This window comes from Oryctolagus cuniculus, chromosome 13 (genome assembly GCF_964237555.1).
Source record: "Oryctolagus cuniculus chromosome 13, mOryCun1.1, whole genome shotgun sequence".
Lineage (NCBI taxonomy): Eukaryota > Metazoa > Chordata > Mammalia > Lagomorpha > Leporidae > Oryctolagus > Oryctolagus cuniculus.
Window position 1 is genome coordinate 101555264 of NC_091444.1, and position 18417 is coordinate 101573680.

At 45.8% G+C, this 18417-nt stretch overlaps 1 protein-coding gene across 45 annotated transcripts in view; it reads right to left on the minus strand.

Moving 5' to 3' along the window:
- Window positions 1-18417, minus strand: part of ZNF438 (zinc finger protein 438) — a 154904-nt gene that overhangs the window by 56082 nt on the left and 80405 nt on the right. The window lies entirely within an intron of this gene.

The following is an 18417-nucleotide window of genomic DNA, read 5'->3' on the forward strand; positions in this document are numbered from 1 at the left end:
ACAGAGGTGAAAATCCATGAGTTAATCTTTTAAGTATGCTCCATTTCTTGCAACGAATGAAATTTGAGGTCAACATAATTTTCTTCTTTATAAATTTCTCACCTATTTGCTCGTCTCTCTGAAAGAATGTTCCTTATCTCTGAGGTCTACCAACTTTACTAGGCCTGGGAACACAGGGTGCCCTTTCAAAATAGACTCAAGTTGTCCTTTATTTCCTTAATTTGGGTCTACAATTATACATATGATGGCTCTACTCTGCCTATCTGCAGCCTCAATGGTCTTTAACCTGAGGTGTACTTCAGGTTGTGAGAAGTCTTCCCAAGAGATGTGTGGGCACAGACACCCTTAAGACAATCCATTTCCAGGTCCTCAACTTTCACTCTTTGTAATACTGATCTTCCTAACCTTGTGCCTGCGGCTAAGGCACCAGGCCAGCCCTGGTCCCCACCTCACAACCTCCCATTTCCCACTTCACAAAATCATGCGTGCCTCCTGGGATACAGAACCCAAGAAGGAGACCAAAGACAACAGGAAGGTCCTATTTTTTTTTTTTTTTTGGTCCTGTCTCATACATATTTTACTAAGAAATGGAGCCTTGGACACACATTATTATACATTGGATATAATGTAGAACAAGCAGGTGGACCTTAGGTAAGGGCCTTACCTCGTCAAGATCTTTATTACCACTTCTTAAGAAGCATCTCTCCAGGACAGTTTGGAGAGCACAAAAAAGACCCATGGAGGGCTACAGTGTCGGTCCTATCCAGGAGTGCATGGCAGGACTCAGCGCCTTATCTAGTCATCTGCATTAGAACTAGGGTTCAGCCTTGTGAGTTCTCCTGGAGGCACACGTTAACACATCTCTCTGAGTCCAATTAGAAGACTAGTATAAAAATGAAGACTACCTTTGTCGATTAGATTAAATGGCCCCCCATTTTCCCTGAATTAAGTGATTCGTATTTACAGATGCAAGGTTTGGATAAAAATATATTTAAAACAAATGTTAAGAATGTATATTAAAATGAATAATATTTCTAACAACTGTAAGGATGTTGTATCAAACAGGGTACCTACCCCTTAGTAAAAGAGGTAACAAGTATGACAGTCATTTGATCAATCTGTTAAACCTCTTTGATAAACTCCCCCCAAATTAGAAAGTGATAGCAAATTCCTTTGAAGAACAAGTGATTTCTAGTCCTCTGCTTTCTACAGATGATGGACTAATTGAGTTGTCAGCAGACAGTATTAAAGTAATTTCACTTATAGATCACTGTGTGATTTCTGGTGTGCGACTCAGCAAATGAGAAATGGTGATAATGGGGCAGTTTCTGCTGCACTGTTAACATTGAAACTTTGAACTAAAGGGCTTCATCCCTCCTCTAAATGCATCACTGGACTTGCTCACTTCTCTCGTGGCTGGTCTCTCTGACCTCACGATTTCTTCTGTATAATCCTTCTTTTATACTCTGTCCAATTGTATTTTAATCTCTTTGACAGTTTCTTTCCCCACTTATTTCCTGAGTTCTGCTGCTAAATTTAGAATTTTTAGTTTTACAATTAAATTTAATTATAATTATTAATTTACAACATTTTGCTTATGATGAGAGGTACGGATCCAATTTCATTCTCCGCCATAGTCTATTGACCCAGCACCACATACTGAAAATATTATCTACTTTTGCCCTGACTGGTCTGTAATACCGACTTTGTCAAATATAAATGTCTTTGTACAGTTAGATGGGTGTTTCTGAATTCTCTGCTCTTTAGATGGGCCAATTTGCATGCCCTTATCCCCTGCACTGCTTCATTGGTATAGTGTTATATTAAGTCATGATATAAAGACAGGAAAAGCATTTCTTTTATACAGGACAGAAAAACACTTTATTCTTCAGAAGTGTATTTGTAATTTTTGGATTGTCCTTCCATTTAAGTTCAGAATTATAATGTCAAGTATTATAAAGTAATAAAATAACAAATGATAAAACCACCAAAGTCCATTAGGGAAGTGAAATGATTTTATGTGCATTGAGAGACTTAACGTCTTTGCAGTCTTAAGTCTGCTAATCCATTAAGGTGGTGTTTCTCTACATTTAATTTGTATTTAGTGTCTTTTAATAAAGGTTTATAATTTTCTTGGTAAGGATCTTAGACATTACTTGTTGGATTTATTCAAAAGTTATTTATATTATGTTGCAATGTAAACTGTATCTTTTAAAAATTTAATTTTCTATACAGTAGTCCATGGTTTCACATTCCAAGGTTTCAGTTACCTGTGGCCAACAGTGGTCTCAACATAGTAAATGGAAAATTCCAGAAATAAAAATGTCCTAAGCTTTAACCTGTGAGCCATTGTGAGTGATGGAATCTTGCGCCCTCCGGCTCCAGCCATCTTGGCTGTCAGTTATCCTCCTTCCCAGTGCACCCACACTGTCCACACAACCTACCCCGTAGTCACTTGGCAGCCTCCAGGGTCAATGCAGCACATGCTGGGGTTCCACCATGTTTTTCAGGCAACCCCTATTTATTTTGCAATGGTCCATAGCACAAGAGGCAAGAGCAGGGAGGGAGGGAAGGAGGGAGATAGGAAAGAGGAAAGAAGGGAGGGACGGAGGCAGGGAGGGAGGGGAGCATCATTCTATTCTCAGAATTGTCTCTCTGAACTGCATGGAATCTGCTCTGTTTGTATTAAATCACATTCACATGAGAATTGTGTTGTAGTAATTATGCATTTGCTGTGACCTGAGAATCTAACATATTAATAAATTCCTAACAAAATAAAACACAGAGGAGCAATGCTGGCAACTTGGATATGCCGAAGAGAAGCTGGAAAGCGCTTCCTGTCAGTGAGAAGGTGGAAGAGCTCAACTCTATAAGCAAGGAAAAGGTGACGTAGGCTGAGGCTGCTAAGCTCAGCAGTGAGAATCTTCGACCTGTGAAACCATGGGGAAGGAAGAGACATTCACACTAGTTTTGCTGTCACGCCTCGAACTGCTGAAGTTACAGTCACGGAGCATAATGTGTGCTTAGTTAAGATGAAAAAGGAATTGGGTTTGGGAGCAGCAGACATGAACAGAAAACACACTCCAACTGACAGCAGAGTTGAAGCAGAAGGCACTGACTCTACGCCAAGGCTGAGCCAGGGGTCCCTGAGAGGAGCAACACTAATCCACTTACTGCAAGTACGGGATGGTTACACACACTCAGGAGTAGGCTCAGACTGAAAAATACAAAAATTACTGGACAGGCTCCGTCTGCTGATGCAGAAGCTACTGCCACACTTCTGGCAGAGTTGGGGAAGGCGATTAAGGAGAAAGCACAGCACCGAGAGCCAAGTCTTCAACTGTGATGACACCAGGCTCTTCTGGGAAGATGCCCAATAGAACCTCCACTCGTAAAGGCACAAGGTGGCACCAGGGCATTTGGAAGGGCAGATGAACTCTGGGACTCTGTGGCAATGCCGCAGGGCGTGTGATGAAGCGTGCAGAGCACACAGAGTGAAGAAGCAAGGTCTTCCCCAAAATGAGAATTACATATTAGAGAGAGAGAGAGAGAGAACTGAATATTCACATAACCTCCAGTACCGTGCATGAGAATTGCTATACGACTTCTATTTTATTAGTTGTTGTGAATCTCCTACTGTGCCTAATTTACAAATTGAACAGTGTGTACACAGGGTTTGGGGCTACCTGCAGCTTCAGGCACCTATTGGGGGTCTTGGGAATTATTCCCATGAATGGTGAGGGCTACTGGGAAATCCACCAGCCTCTACTTTCACCAAGTGATCAAGGTTAATATCACTGTTTGTAAGTCATGGTGAAATTTTTTACCCTGACAGGGTGTGAAAAAAGAACATGAGAAAACATTAGACCCGTTTTACAAAACTCCTGTCTGCTACTCATCGAAAGTGTCAAGTCCCTGAAAGACAGGAGAAGTTCAAGAAACTAGCCCAGACTGGAATCAAGGGAACACAGTGGATACGGAATGGAGAGAGGCAACCTGGACTAGACCCTGAAACAGCAAATGGCTGATGGGAAGAAACTGGGCTAGCGGGAACACAGGCTGCAGTTTAGTTAACATCACTGTAGCACGCCAATTTCACACTCTTGATACGCAGAGCAGGGCTATGCAAGATGTTAATTATTTCCAAATAAAATGCTCTTATAAATAACATTCTCTGTTTTGTTGCTGCTGGTCTAAAAAAAAAAATGCAACAGGGTTTCCTATGGTGATTTCATATCCGAAAACCTTGCTGAGCTCTCAAAGAATTTGGTCATAGAGGTCGAGGAATTCTCCACGCAGCCTGCTATATTATTTGCCAACAATGACAGCTTTTCCTTCCTTTCTTTTTCTACACTTTTTCATCTCTTGCCTTCTGACCACCCCAGGACTTATTCAACCAGCTAGAATCTCTGGGGCCTGATACTGATCAGAACTGTTGATACCTTCGTCTTTAAAGACTTAAATTCCACCTGTCCATGGCCAGATCTAATTTTAATTTCATCAGAATAATCTAGAGAAAATAAGCTGCTTTCGTTTTGAACATTTCTACCCTAGAGATAACAATACCAATTTTGAAAGCTTCAAATACTGAAATGTGTATCCAAAAAGCATAAAAGAATGTATAACACAAAGACAAAAAAAAAGATGTAACATGAAGATAAGAAAGGAATGCAATTTGGTATTTGTTATGAAAACACATCGAAGCTGTGATTTTCACCAGTCCGAAAGCTGTTCTCCATGTCACAGAGGAGCTGGCCCGGGAAGTGGCTGCCCGGTCAGAGCTTGTTCTGCCGAGCCTTCCTGTCTTGTTCCAGATGTGGCCTTGTGAGCAGTTCTCCCTGAAAGTGCTTCGGTGGAAGCAACTGATTGTCAAGGCCAGGTGGGTTTCTCCGAAGAGAAATGAGATGTATCCATCCTCTCTCCCGGGGTACCGGCGGACTCCAAGCTCAGAGCATGGATGGTCACTTCTGTTTAGGAATGCCTTAATGCATGGCTTCACTGGCGGCGCGCACGCAGTAATTGGGAGCCAAGCTGTTACACATTTGGTAGTCCACTCAATATAGCAGTTAGCTTTCCTTAACTAACACAAAAATTGGTATCTTCAAGGCAAGGGCTGAAGTGCTAAGCCAGAAAAAAAGGAAGACAGAAAAGAAAAGAAAATCTAAAATATATGGTCATAGCAGCCAAGCAGCAGGAGGCAAGAGACTGAGTAAGAATGGAAAGGTAGTTATGTCATGTAGTCACCAAACACTTAATAAACATACTGCTTGCCAAAACTAATCCCTGGTGATGGAGGCAAAAAAGTGGCTGCCTCTGGGGCTCAGAGTAAGGAATTAACTGCAAAGGGGCACCCGTGTGGGGCGGTGCAAATGTTCCGTATCTTACTTTCAACAGGGGTCATGTGGGTGCGGGCAACTGTCAGGCCTCATTGAACTGAGCACCTAAGGGCTATGTGCTGACTGCACATCATTCTCCCGTTCTATAAAATGAAGTGTCCACCGAGCTCGTGTGCTTAGGAAAAGACACGGAAAATTGAATATTAGGATGACGAGGTATTTGTCAAAGATTTGTAAGAAAGAATGTGAACAGGCAGGCACTGTAAGGTCTGAGAGCAGAGAGGAGAGGGAAGAGAGACTCCAGAGATCTGGAGATGTCTAGGGGGCGCAAAGCTGGCTGCCTCTGGGTTTTGCACGGCAAGAGAAGGCTGCAAAAAGGCTTTAAGCAAAAGTGGCCCTGCTGACGTGCCTTGCTGTATGAAGTATGTTAACTTCCCACCAAACCCTATTTCAGAGGGTCCTATGAGAGCCCCCAGTAAACTGAGAGTGGGGGAACAGAGGTAAGGAAGCAAAGAAACCAATCGGATATGATGTTCTTCTGATGTGATTAGCGAGAGTGCCCAAACAGTGGTCCACACTGGGATAGTTGAGTGGAAGAAGGCATTATGACTTAACACACCAAGAAAAGGGGTAGAAACCAAGACTGCCTTAGCGAGCCCAGGACAGGCAGTCGTTCTGTTACCATCACACAGAATCACCTACAAGAAGAGACAAAAATCAACTAGGTTTTGGGGAGAATAGCATTGCCCCAAACCTACAAGTATTGCTGATAAGCCTTTGGCTATTTGACCCTTAAAACAATGCTCAAGTCCCCCACATTGCATGGACAGAAAGTAGGATGCAAAGTCCGTGTGACCTCCACAGAAGGTATATTCCCTAATGCCCAGACAAGTGTGAGCTTGGAGAGAAGTGGGCAAAGAAGAAACTTCCCGAAGGCAGAACCAGGGCCTGGAACATAACAAATAGAGGAACTGGTCTTAGCAACCATGATCAGAACCCAGGGACACTTCCCGCACAGGCCAAGAAGACTCTGCGATGCCTCCTGCCTTCTGCGCTCTCTGCCGTGGTCAGTATTCCAAACCTCAGACGTCTCCCAGCTTTAGGAGATTAAACACAGCTTGCAATTTGCTAATTGGGCCCGATGCAATAAATTACAGACACTGCGCATAAAATGATGGTGGTGGAAAGAAACCTCCGGAGTCTTTTATGAAGATCACTGAACTGACGGCCTGGAGGCCCTGATCCCCAGCCAGCCTTTGCTATTAACCGCGTGTCCCTGGCCCAACCCTGAGTCCTCAGGACCTCAGCACCTTCATTTGCAAGAAGGGCATGAGAATGCATTCCAGTGCTGTCGCTCTAATTACAAACTGCTGTGCTTGCTGAGCCCAAAGAAAGCCACAGGCATCTGCTACAAACTGTCACCGCCTGGCCACGCCCTAAGCCTCTGGTCCACTGGTTTGGTATGGCCAGAGCATCAATCTTCTATGTTGGCAAGAAAAATTCTGGCTCTCTCACATTTTTGATTTTCCACATTATTTTGGTCTCAATATAGTACCTTAAGGAATAAAACATTACTTCTTTTTTTTTTTTAAATGGGAAAGACACTTGCCTACCATTTTATTTAGAAACTCATATAAAAAAAAGGAGAAGAAAGTACATCTCACTTCAGAATTTCACTGTTTTTACAGTGTTTACACACTAAACTCTGGATGCTTTAAAACCCACAACATAATTGGGAGAAGACTTCTAATCTAAAAACACCACCACAACATATTTTACTGGTTAGACGGTCAAAAATAATACTCACTCAGTTCTAAAAATTGTATTTTCAACTAATTAAAATTTTAAGATGCATCTGCCATGTTTTAACTTTTGCTGCCTCCTCTAATTTTTAGCAGAAAACATGACTCTCGCTGAAAGAGGACTAAAAACTAATATGCTACAGTGATAGCTTGTTCTTCATGGGGCTCTGACTTCATGCACACATAAAAATTCAGAGCCAAACACTTTAAGAGACGAGGATCCAAACTCTGTCACTTCCCATCATTATCGACTGGGACAAAGACAAAAGGCACACGCTTTGCAAACGCTGCTGTGACGCTGTGGTGTCTGCACTGGGGTGCTGGGGCCAACAGGTCTCTATTCGTCCTTACTCAGAAGACTCTGTGACACTGCTTCTCCCTGGGGTCCTGGGAGCAGGGCACACTTGCACCCACCCTTCCCCTTTCCCCGGCCCTGTGTCCGTATCTAGACTCTCTGAGGGGCTGGACCATACCCGCACCTGACCGGGCCTCAGGCCTCCTCCAGCCTCTGAGATCATTTCTGCACAACTTTCCCAGCACCATTTGTTGAAGAGCCTGTCCTTTCTCCAGGGATTGGTTTTAGCCCTTTTGTCAAAGAATAGTTGGTTGCAGATGTGTGGATTAAAATTTCTGGAGTGTCTATTCTGTTCCGTTGGTCTACACGTCTATTTTTGTGCCAGTACCAGGCTGTTTTGACCATAACTACTTGTATATGTCTTGAAATCTGGTATTCTAATGCTTCAGCTTTGTTTTTATTGCTTATGGTTGCTTTAGTTTTTGGGGTCTCTTGTGTTTCCATGTGATTCTTAGCACTGTTTTAGTAGGTCTGAGAAGAACGTTGTTGGTATTTCGATTGGGATTGCATTGAGTCTTTAACTTGCTTTGGGTAGTATGGATATTTTGATGACTTTAATTTTTCCAATCCATGAACATGGAAGATTTTGACATTTTTTGTGGCTTCCTCTGTTTATTTGTTTAATGTTTTGTAATTATCATTGTAGAGATCTTTCACATCCTTGGTTACGTTTATTCTGCGGTATTTAAAATTTTTTGTAGCTATTGTGACTGGTATTGATCTTATAGGATCTTTCTCAGCCATGGTATTATCTGTGTCTACAATTCTCCAGCTTTACCAAACACTCATGAGTTCCAATAGTCTTGTAGTGGAGTGTTTTGGTTTCCCTATACATAGAGTCATGTCATCTGCAAGTAAGGATAATTTGACTTCCTCTTTTCCAACTTGCATCCCTTTGATTTTTTATTTCTTGCCTAATGTCTAAAACTTCTAGAACTGTATGAATAACAATGGTGTGAGTGGGCATCCTTGTCTGGTTTCACATCTCACTGGAAATTCTTCCTACTTTTTTCATTCAGTATGATACTGGCTGTGGTTTTTGTTACATTGCTTTCATTTTGTTGAGGAATGTTCCTGCTACATCCAGTTTGCTTAAGGTTTTTTTTTTTTTTAAGATTTATTTTATTGATTTGAAAGACAGGGTTACAGAGAGAGGTAGAGCCAGAGAGAGAGAGAGAGAGAAAGAGAGAGAGAGGAGAGAGATGGAGAGGGAGAGGGAGAAGGAGAAATCTTCCATGGCTGGTTCACTCCCCAAATGGCTGCAACAGCTGGAACTGCAACAGGCCAAACTCAGAAGCCAGCATCTTCATCCAGGTCTCCCACATGGGTGCAGGGGCCCAAGCACTTAGGCCATCTTTCATTGCTTTCCCAGGTGCATTAACAAGGAGCTGGATTGGAACTAGAGCAGCCGGACTTTAACCAGTGACATAGGACACCAACGCTGCAGATGGTGGCTTAACCCACTATGCCACAGTGCTGGTCCAATTTTTTTCTTTTAAGAATTGGACTATGTCTCTCCATTCTCTCCTAGCCTGTGGGGTTTCTTTTCTTTTCTTTTTTTTTTTTTTTAAGATTTTATTTATTCATTTGAGAGGTAGAGTTACAGACAGACAGTGACAGGGAGAGAGAGAGAAAGGTCTTCCTTCTGTTGGTTCACTCCCCAAATGGCCACAATGGCCAGAGTTGCACCGATCCAAAGCCAGGAGCCAGGAGCTTCTTCCGGTCTCCCACGTGGGTGCAGGGGCCCAAGCACTTAGGCCATTTTCTACTGCTTTCCCAGGCCACAGCAGAGAGCTGGATTGGAAGAGGAGCAGCCAGGACTAGAACCAGCGTTCATATGGGATGCTGGCGCTGCAGGTGGAGGATTAACCTACTAAGCCACAGCACTGGACCCCACCTGTAGGGTTTCTTATGAGAAATCAGCTGTCAGTCTAATTGGAGATCCTCTGAAAGTAATCTGGCTTTTCATGCACACTTTAGAATCTTTACCTTATGGTTTACTGTTGAAAGTCTGGCTACAATGTGTTGTGGTTAAGATCTTTTCTGGTCATGTCTATTAGAGGAATTCTACATGATTCTTGTACTTGTATGTCCCTTTCTTTCTCCAAATCAGGGAAGTTTTCTGCTATCATTTCACTAAATAGCCCTTCTAATACATTCTCTTTCCACACTTAGGAACTCCTAAGACCCATGTGTTAGGTTGTTAGATAGGATTCCATAAATCTTTAACACTGTCTTCAATCTTTCTAATTTTTTTTTTTTTGCTTGCTTGTTTTGGTCTGAGATATTTCCAAAGATTTGTCTTCCATGTTGGATATTCTTTCTTCTGCCTCACCAAGTATGTTATTAAGGTTTTCCACTGTATTTTTTTATTTGACAAACTGAATTCTTCCTTTCTAATATTTCAGATTGATTTCTCTTCAATATCTCCATCTCTAGGCAAAATTTTTCATTCATGTTGTGTGTGGATTTCTTTAACTCACGAATTTGCTTCTGATTGTTTTTGAGTAATTTTATGATCATTGTTTTGAATTCCTTTTCAGTCATTTCATCGATCTCTTTGTCTTCACATTCTAATATTAAAGTATTGTTGTGCTCTTTGGGGGAGTCATATTGTCTTCCTGGTTCATGTGAACCATATTTCTGTTTATTTTTAGGCATTTGTAGGTTTTCTCCTCCAGTGGCTTTTATCTTTTAAATATCTCTCTGTGGCTTTGTGGAGTGTCTGCTCTTTCAGTGGATATTCAGAGGTGTGTGCTGGGTGAGGCCAGGGAGCTCCAGTTAGTGCTTGGGAGTGCAGGGTCACACCCGAGTTGGGTGTGGTAGATCTTCTCTATTGTCAGCAGTGGGGAGGCTATGATCATGTCATGTGATTGCAACTGCCTCAGTTCCTCTCTGCCAAGGTGATCAGTGTCGGGGGCGAGCCCACAGGGCTACACCCCCACCCACACAGGTAGATGAGCTACACAAAGGATCCGGATAGTCCTCAGCACCAGCACAGAACCCTCTACAATGACCCACCCCAAGCACTCAGGGAACTCTGAACCCCTGAAACCAGTTACTGTGACTGCCCAGTGACTCGGGTACACCCCCACCCTATCATGCACAGAATTCGTACTGCCGTAATGCACTGGGCTCCCACAGTCACAGGCAGCATAGCCCCATAAGCCTGCTCTGTGTGCAGGGACAGCTGAGGCATTCCCAGAGTCTGCTGCCTGTTGGTGTCCTGCCTTGGCAGTTTGAGTATGGTCACCCGTGATAGACTTAGGGGAGAGGAACACCTCACAGGCTTAAGTAGGCACCCCATCCCCTGCCAACCCTCCAGGCCAGGCTCAAAGTCGTAGGGACAGTGGATTTACCCCTCCGATAAAATCCCCTACACGGTGTTGAATGCCCTACACGGGCAGGATCCGTGGCTGCCTGCACTCACCTAATCGAGATGGCTCCCCCTCTCTGCTTGTCACCAAAAGTCCTGGTGGCGGGGATGGAAAGCAGACGATGTGCCCCCTCGTCTCAGCATTGAGTGGGCACCTGCCCCCCGGAACTAGTGCTCTTAGCCAGACTCAAGGTCTGTGTGGCCCGCAAGGTTCTCCCTGAAGCATGTCAGCAGGGACATGGGTTGCTGCAGAGTCCTTTCATGGCGTCTCCTTCTGAATTCCTGACGCTTCGCTGTGGAGTATGGCGCTCTGTGGGAGTGGGAGGGACAGGGAGCAAGGTGGCTTCCCTGCTCCGAGCCCAGCGGTTGCTCAGACCCCACTCTGCTCCCCAGGCTGAAGTGAAAGCCAGCGGGTAGCTGTGGAATTCCCTCTCAGCTCAAACTCTGTGCCATGGGGCTGGCAATGCCTTCCGATCTTGATGCGGTAAGAAGGCGCCTCGCAGTCGGCAGCTGGCTGCAGCTGTGTCTTTGTCTTCTCTCCTCTGGTCCCTGGAACCTCCATTGTTTGTTCACTTCTTGGCTGGAAATTTCCATCAGTCAGGCCCCTGGAAACATGGTACTTCCTCTGTTCTATCCATATCCCGAAGTGTCTGAAGGTGGGGTGGCTACACCCTGTTCGGCCATCTTGGAAGTCCTAACGATTTCTTTTACAATTCTAGCTTACGTAATACTTTTGCAGCACTGGTATTCCTTGTGTACACTTAAACTCCGAATGAATACTCATGATAGTCCAGGTTAGTGAGAGTGTAGTGTGTGCCAGGCACTGTTCTAAGTGCTTCACATGTATTCATCTATTTTTGTCCACACTGCAAACTACAAGGTAGGTGTCATTATCCCAACGCTCGAGATGACAGCACAGAGGCACTGGGGACTCGGGTGACCCAAGGTCACACAACAGATCCGAGTAAGTTGTGAATTTCTGGGCAGGCACCCGGTCAGGAACGTCCTTGCTCTTAGCCATTACACCGCACTCCACAAAGAATCATGTGCCCCCAAAGTGACGTGCTGGAGCCCTAATCCCCAGCGTCTGTGAACGTGACCTTACTTCAAAACAGGATCCTTGGAGACATAATCAGGTTGGGATTAGGTCATCCTGGATTAGGGCGGGCCCTACTCGGGTATGATTCATGTCCTGGTAAGAAGAGGACTCACAGCCAGAGACAAGGGGCCAGAGGCTGGCAATCTCCCACAAGGCTAGGATGCCTGGGCTACTGGAGACTGGAGGAGGTGGAAAGGACTGCGGCCCTCTGGGGAGGACAGCCGTGCCCGCAGCTGGACTGCGGATGTCTAGCCTCTGCAGCAGTCTGAGGATCAGTCTCCGTCACTGAAAGCCAGCGGCTTGGGTACTTTGCTAGGGCAGCTCTAGGAGACTAACACCATCCCTCACCTCTACTGAAGCATGTGACCCATCAACCCGTTATTTCCAGTCGTAACTAAGTGGCCGTGAAGGTAACACAGAACTCTCCTCTTAATTCTGCTGAAGCAAAGTAACCGCCAGACTGGGGCTATGAAAATGAAAAGGCACAGCCTCATGTCCAACAGAGGTGGCATCTGCTCAGCTCCAGTGGGTCGCCGCCACATTGGTGGTGGTGGTGGTGGTGGTGGGGGACCAGGCTGGAACCTGCCAGAGCTTCCAGTGTTCAAAAGAATCTGGAAATCTGCATTGTGCAGAGAATTAGTGCCCAACACATCAAATTACTTACCAATTAATCAATAAACAACAAATTCACGTTCTAGAAACAAACTGAACAAAAAACACAGTGTAGGCCAAACAAACCACATTTATGGACCAAATATGGTCAAAGGTGCAACGTTTTACAATCTCTGTACACCTCCTTTCTTTACCTTTTTATTTTTGATTAGCTTTTAATAGAGTCAATGTGATTTGTAGATACACATGCATCTACAATGCAATTTGTAGATACATGATACACACTTCCTCCTTTCCTATCTCTCCCTCTCAGCCTCTTTCTCCTTTCCTTTCTTTTTACTGTAATGTAATTTTAAAATATGCTATCTCAAAAACTAAAAAAAAAAAAAGCTTTCTTGGTCTCCACTCCCTTGCATGTCACCTGACCAGGCCCTAAGTGGAACCTTCCACCAGACCCAGGAAGCAGGTGCAGCGCTGGCACTGGGAGTTATACCAACTCAGCATCTCAGGACTAGGAAGCCCTCTTTGGGGTGACAGCTGCACCCACTTCGGGATCCAGGACCGACGGGGTCCACTACTCTGGATCCATAGCTAAAGCCCAATACTGCTGTCCCAGTCGGTTGGCTGACAGCTGGCCCAGCAGAGACCTGGAGCACTAACAAGGAAAGGTTCTGTGACAATGACAATGTGGCCTTGGTGCTGCTCGGGCTCACTGCCACTTCACTCTTAGAACTGACCGCATCACTTCATGGCTTCCCCTAGGTTCTCATCGGGTAATGTATGCTCGCAGGAAGCTTTAGTGGAGTACAGCCATTCACAGTTGTCTCCCTGTATCCACCATCTTTTATCTATGAAAGTCACCCGGAAACCAGGAAACATGCAGTTTTGTGAAAATAGTTTTACAAAAACATGACTTCGTTCATCAAGTTTGATTGACAGCTTTAAAACCACAGGAAAACCTGTTCTGAGAACATAAGTGTCAACTCCAGTGTAACGTATACTGCTGTTCCATAGCCTTACAGGCAGGTCTCCCTGGCTACGAGCGTTTCTTCTGGATCTGTTCAGACCTACTGGTTACGGCACATGGACTACCAGCTGCTTCTGGTAGGTGACAGGAGGCACCTGATGTGTTGCCAGGACGCTCTCTGCTACACTGAGCTACTAAACGGCCAGCCTCACAGTCTGCTACAAATCACAGGGGTTGGGACTTGCAAAACTGACTGTCCTTCATTTTCGGATAATGAGCAATGTTAAGATGTGCAATGCCACAAAACATGCCCAAGTCATCTCATTCATTCATTCATGCGCTCATCCATTCATGTTTATTTCATTTGAATTAAACATCTCACAAATGCTGGGGCTGGTGCTATAGTGTAGTAGGCTAAGCCTCCATCTGCAACACAAGCATCCCATATGGGCACTGGTTCCTGTCCCAGCTGCTCCGCTTCCAATCCAGCTCTCTGCTTACATCCTGGGAAAGCACTGGAAGATGGCCCAAGTCCTTGGGCCCCCGCACCTGCATGGGAGACCCAGAAGAAGCTCCTGGCTTTGGATCAGCGTAGCTCTGGCCATTGCGGCCATTTGAGGAGTGAACCATCAGATAGAAGACCTTTCTCTGTCTCTTCTTCTGTCTGTAACTCTACCTCTCAAATAATAAAATAAAAACAAAATCTCACAAACTCCCATGGGTCTCTATCTATAAAATCACACTGAAGTCCACTATCTCCTTCTTCTCAGCATCCCAAATGGTCAGGACACAGGTGTTGATGACACGCCCCCTCCCTGTGCCAGGTGAGGATGCTGGGTAACTTGTCCAGGTTACACAGTGCCAGAGACGAAGTGAGCTCCTGGGGCTGAGCTCACCGATCTCCCCCCACAAATGAAAAGCCACGCGGATGGGCAGCTTTCAAAGCCAACTTCTACTGCTGACTCTACTTTTGGCTTTGGATGAGAGTTTAAAATCTCTCTAAAACCTGTCTTGTTCGTGTATAACTCAGGCAAAGAGCACGGCAGGCGACTGGGCCCGTGATGGATACTGGCTTCCTTCTCCTCCCTCTCTCCTGCAAGGTCCTTCAGGAAGAAGCCCACATCCAGGAATGATCAGTGACAATCTAAATAGCTAAGAAAATAACCCCACGGATGTGGAGGTAAAGAAATAAAACGACACAAGTCCATTGTCACAGACCATGAAGGCCAGAGCACAAACTGTCATGTCTGTGCCAGCACAGGGACAGCCGGGAAAGAGGTGACTTTTTAAGGAGTCACGATGTGACGCCTGTTTTAGAAGGGGTGGGCCACACACACTTCCCACTTGGATTTGCTCTCTGCTGCCTACTCTGTGTGGCTCAGTGTCTCCACACAACACCTCCAAACTCACCGCAGGTGAGCAAAAGTGTTTCCAACCACGGGTACGGTTTGCTGTTCCTGAGTGTGGCTACCTTTGGTGTCATGTCCCACGGTGGGGCAGGAGCCAAAAGGTCACCAGGACCATTGCACTGAGCAGGGCCACAAGCGCGTGACATCCTGACTCCTTGAAATCTCCCCTCTATGGGCTCAGCTCTCCCACTGGGTGAGGCTGGATGGATGTGAGGGGGGGATGGGCTGCACTGACTGCAGGGGAAGGCAGGGAGAGAAGTCCGAGCTCGGCGTATGGAGAGGAGTCGCAGTCAGGAGGCCCGCCTAGGTTGGCCACCAGCAGCTGAAGCAATTATCAGATGCAGTGCTAAAAAATATGAAAATGCACAGTGTAGCTCAGGACATCGCTCGGAGCTTCCACTCACAAGCTGTAGAACTGTGTGTCCATAAGCCCCTTGTCCGTGTGCCTCTGGTGCTGGGTGGGGACCTGCAGGACGGGTGCTGTGTTATTGCACACGGGGGAGGTGGTTAGATGCTTCAGAACGACTGTGTTAAAGGTCACGGTCCTCAGACACGTTAACTTCACTCACTGCTGTGAGTGAGACACGTACATGAGTAGGCAAGGGTCTCCTTCCACTAAATGCAAGCTGGCTGGAATGACTGTGTAAGCTGCCAGGCTGTAAGAGCAAAGAGCTTGAGTCCACGAGGGTGAGGCTGAATAATCAGTTTATAAAACAGAGCATGCTGGAGTCAAGGCTGACATCACCATCTCCCACACTTCTAAACATGACTCCTCTCTTTCTTCCCACTAGCACTTGTCTAGTTCAAGCTGCTCCTTGTCTGTCTTCCATTCACACATAGTGGACAAAACATTTATCTTGGCAAACAGAGACTTGATCGCGTCCCAGTAGCCCCTGCGGGCTTCTCCCTGCATGACCGACAGGGGCCAAACTCCTCAGCGGGCCATTCCTGGCTCTCCTAAATTTGGCCCACCCTACTCATCCGGGGATTTTCAATCCTGGCTGAGTATCAGAATCTCAAGGAGAGCTTTACAAGATAAACAGGCTCATGCCCCACAGCCCAGAAATTCTGTTATTAGTCCTGGGTACAATCGAAGGGACCCAGCTTTAAACATATCTGGGTGACTCTTATGTACTCCCAGGTTGAACCCCTGCTCTCATCCAACGCCCACACCAAGTCCCACCAAGTATCCTGGCGAGCACGGCCACGCGCAGTGACAGGGCCATGCTGATAGTCCCACGCGTGTCTGTCCCCTTCGTGGCGATTAAGAACACCGTCTGCACTGTCAGCTTCTCCTGGGTTATTTGCTCTGTGTATTTCAGGCTCCAGGGTGAAGGCAAACTTTGCATCACTCGCTCGCCCCGGGCAGTGACAAGAGTCTTCAGCGTGCAGCAGACGCTCATGTACGCTTGATACTTGCGATGACTGGGTAAATTAAAGTCTCTGAAATTTATGAAGTGTTCCTTTCTTACAGCCCGACAACCCGAACTGTCAGCCTCCAGGGTTGTTTACGCACATACTGACATGTTTGTCACAGGGAGCCTCGTTATGCCCACGTAGAAATGATAATCACCCGTCCACACAAACTATGAGATGCCAAATACAGGGTGATACCCATACTTGTTGCCTTCCCTAGAGATAGAAGTATTTTGCATGTTTACGTATTCAATTCCCACACATCTGCAGGCGAGCAGGAAGGGGGAGTAATAAAATAGTCCCCCATGTGTCAACACCTGACTTATAAAAGGCCCACTCGGGGGAAAGAACATCTGTGGCCCTGTTTGCCATCCTAATCCACTGTGGTGAGGCCCAGAAGAGCAAGGCCCCTTTGCCCTCAGTGTAGACAATACGGGAGTGCCGGTAACCTCACCCCACATGCTAGCCACTACCGGAGCCTGGCTCAGGCGCTCCCACCACTCCAGAAACGGTCCACAAACTCCCCTGTCTTGTCGCTGCAGCACGGGAGAAGCACCACCGTGTGTGGGGTTAGTACTTTTTCCTACCAAACAGTGCAGTTTATGGTGGCTGCCGACAGCTGAACGGCTCCGATACTTATGAGTTAAACAGTCTTGGGAGGTGCTGGCTGCGATCCTAACCACTATTTATAACGCTGTTTTGGTGGGAAAGTGCTTTCTGCATTCCAAACAACAGAATTAGACATGAACTTTCAGAATACGGTTTATTCCTTGGGCCGGGAACAGGCTTTATCTTGCTAACCGCACTACGGTCAGTATTTTCCTAAGATAAGATGGCAGCCAGGCATGCCCAACAGAAGTGAATAGTTGCCAGGAATACAGAGTGTATATATAAGGATGAAAGACAGAGGAAGTGTCGGAAGAAATAGCTAAGGACATTTTAAATTTGTTAAAGAAATATTTACTATGCACCATTAAAGGCTGCGCTGACTGTTGTGGGAGACAAAATAAGAATTAGACAAGATATTTGATTTTCAGGTCCTGGTAACCTAGGGCGCGAGATTAGGCCGCCGTGAGCACAAACAATAAAGCAGCGTGTAAAATGTGCCGTGAGTGTGAATAAACACGACATTGGATGAAGCCAGCAGAGAGCAGACAGAGCCAGAGCTGCTGTTGGAGCCATCAGCAAGAGCCTCGTGTGCAGGGTTTCACAGCTGGGGGAGACGGCGAGGGAGGAGGGGACATTACAGGCAGACGTGGGGAGAGCAAGGAGAGGGCAGGCAGCAGGAAAGAGTCCAGCTGGCTCAAGTGGGAGATATTTTTAGGAGCTGGGTAGAGAGCTTTGAATGCCGGGCAAAGGGACATGGACTCCATGTAACGGAGTCGGAAGCCCCTAAGGGTTCTTTAATCACAAAAGTAGTTCTATGTGAAGATTTATCTGGTGCAGAACAAGGAGGGAAGAAGAGAATGAACACAGAAAGATGATTGGGAAATTATTATGAGGTGTGGCAGGTTAACATGATCAAGCAGGGGCTGGTGTTGCGGCACCATGGGTTGAGCTGCCATCCGCAATGTCGGCATCCCCCATGAGCACCACTTCCAACGCAGCTCCCTGCTAATGCACGTGGGAAAGCAGCTGAAGACGGCCCAAGTGCTTGGGCCTCTGCCACCCACATGAGAGAACAGGATGGAGTTCCAGGCTCCAGGCTTGGGCCTGGCCTTTTGGGGAGTGAACCAGTGGATGGAAGTTATTCTCTCTCTCTCCCCTTTCACCTCTCTCTTCCTCTAACTCTGCCTTTCCAATAAATAAAATAACATAGACCTTAAAAAAAGATTCTCATGCAAACCCAGGTTTTTAAATAAATAGTTAATAGCCACCTAAGGTTCCAATGCTAGTTCATTGATAAAATTATCCCCTATAATGAGAACCCATAAATCATTTTGAAAAGTTAAGACTTTGCTTGAGAAGATGCTGGCTACAATGGAAAAACCATTTTGGGAGCATCAGGTTCAGTGCACAGGGCTTTATGATGAGACTCAGCACAT